The sequence below is a fragment of the Cyprinodon variegatus genome, unplaced genomic scaffold (assembly GCF_000732505.1).
Source record: "Cyprinodon variegatus isolate N-32 unplaced genomic scaffold, C_variegatus-1.0 Scaffold1877, whole genome shotgun sequence".
In the NCBI taxonomy this organism is placed as follows: Eukaryota; Metazoa; Chordata; class Actinopteri; order Cyprinodontiformes; family Cyprinodontidae; genus Cyprinodon; species Cyprinodon variegatus.
Genome location: NW_015152330.1, coordinates 47,197 through 49,593, shown reverse-complemented (window position 1 = coordinate 49,593; position 2,397 = coordinate 47,197).

The window sequence follows — 2,397 nt, the reverse complement described above, 5'->3', positions numbered from 1 at the left end:
TCTCTGGACCCAACAGTTCCTCTCTCAAAGCCTAAACCGGACTTCTCAAGGTATAAACCTGAAACTCTCAAACTCAAACTCAACTGCTTCCAAGCTAACTGAACTATCATCCTCACAGACTCCAGTGAACCAGTCCCCAGGCCTGAACCAGTTCCTGTGTTTATTCCATGTGCTTGTGCTCAATAAAACTGTTTAACTTTTCATCTGTCTCTGTGGTGTTCTGCATACTGGGCTTTTCTGAAACCCATCATGACAATTCGACTCTGAATTTATTTTTATGAAAGGGGAAAATGTTTCATTTCTACCTGCACTGCAGAGCTACAACCACGGACACAGGGCATCACGAGGTTTCCATAGCAACAATAGCTTTCCATTTCTATTTAAAGGAAGAGAATGACCCATTCTCATTACTACCCCCACAAGGCATCTTCGATCAAGGCACCTTACATAGCTCAACTGGGACTTTGGAGTGACACTGATAGTGCACGGGATAAAAATAAAAATAATATTTTGGTCTTAGGCTGCAATTTGAGGCAAATGCCATAATTGAAAAAGGAGGTAAAACACAAACACTAATAAAGTCAAACATATCAGCTTTGGGTAAAATTCATTGGGTTTTCTTCATGAGCAAAACCAAATAAAAATCAGGAATAGTCTACTGTGGTAGCTTAGCAGTCTAATATACTCCATTACTATGAAGGATTTCACTATCAAGGATGTCACGATTGTGTAGGAGGTTTTTGTGAGGACCCAAATGCAGAGGCGTGGAGGCTGAGGTGAGTTCTTGCAGATTTAATTAGATAAACACAGGTAGCAAAAACAGGAATCCAAAAATCCAACTTAAAAATTAAACACACACCAGAACCATGGAGACATCAGGGGAAAACAATCACGAGAAGCCAGGGTGAGACGAAGTAAAACGAGGAACCAGCACTGAGGGACTGCACAGAGAGTGTATTTATGGGTGACTAACCAAAGGCAGGACCAACGAGCTGATAAGGAGCAGGTGTAAGTAGAGCTGACGAGGAAGCCAAGGGAAAAGAAAACACAAAGGGGCAACAGAGGACAAGCAAAGAAAAAAACCTAAGAATCTTAAATAAATCCAGAACACACCAATAAAGCTAGAAAACAAAGGAAAACATGGATAAACTTGAAACTGAAAACTTAGAGAAAACAAACAGAACCAGATCGTTACAATAACCACTCAATATCCTGATCCCTCTTCCTTAATTTTTTACCTTTAACCTTTGTTGGTCACATGCATTTTGGATGTACCTGAATTAGTCCATGTGCCGCCCTGCAATTGTAAACTGCATAAACTAATCACCCGCATTTTATTTTGGCGGGTCAAACAGGAAAGCACACTTTAAGTTCTGGGTGTAAGGTGAACTCGGATCTCCTCTGTTGCTGTGGCTAGCTGCTCATGTTGGCGTTTTCCGGCAGACTTCCGCTGGGATGGCGGACAGAGCGGACGTACTTTACCATCTTAAAACAGAAAACAGCTGACCTTAAAACTGAGGAGATATATCTTAACTGGGACTTCACAGCGCGTCTTCTAAGTTGAACTCATTTGGTTCTAAAAATATAGTGCGCCGTATAACTTATAGCAATGAAGAAAAACAATGCTAAGCTAACTGTTGCAGCGCCGCTAAAAATATCTGAGCATGACTATTCCATGGACGTCACCGCTTCTACCAACATGAATAGAAAATCTTCTCCGTCTACCCCTACAGAGACTTCAGTTCCACCACAAAAAATGAAAATGTTCAGGAATCCTCAGCCATGCCAAATGCTTTGGTTGCTGCCATAGAAAAACTAACTTCTAAAATGGACAGCTTCGGACTCCAGCTAAGGGAAAATATGATCATGGTTGCAAATATCTCCAAGCTGGTGGAAATGAATGCAGCAGAGATAAAAGATTGCAAATCTAAGATTGAAGGAATAGAAAAAGAAATACCAAAGATTGCCAGAGAAAACAATGATCTGAAAGAGAAAGTGACAGAGCTGGAGCAGTATAAGTGGCGATGGAATCTAACGATTCAAGGTCTGAAAGAAAAGGACGACGAGAATCTACGGGAAATCATTGTGGATATCCTATCCAAAATAGCAACACAGTTGGCCGCATCGATGGAAACGGTGGTGGACTCTGTTCATCGACTGGGAAGAAGAGAGGAAGGCAGACACCATCAGGTCATCCTGCAGTTTGTAATGAGGCACCACAGAGATGTAATCTGGAAGACGTCCAAAAACTGTAAAACCTGCAAAGACCTGGGGATTGTCTTCAAGCAAGACTTCTGTAAAGCCAACCGAGAGGCGCGAGCGGCAGCCTGGCCAAAGATGGAGCAGCCCGGGCTGCAGGGAAGAACGTGTATCTCAGAGGACATGTGGGCTACATCA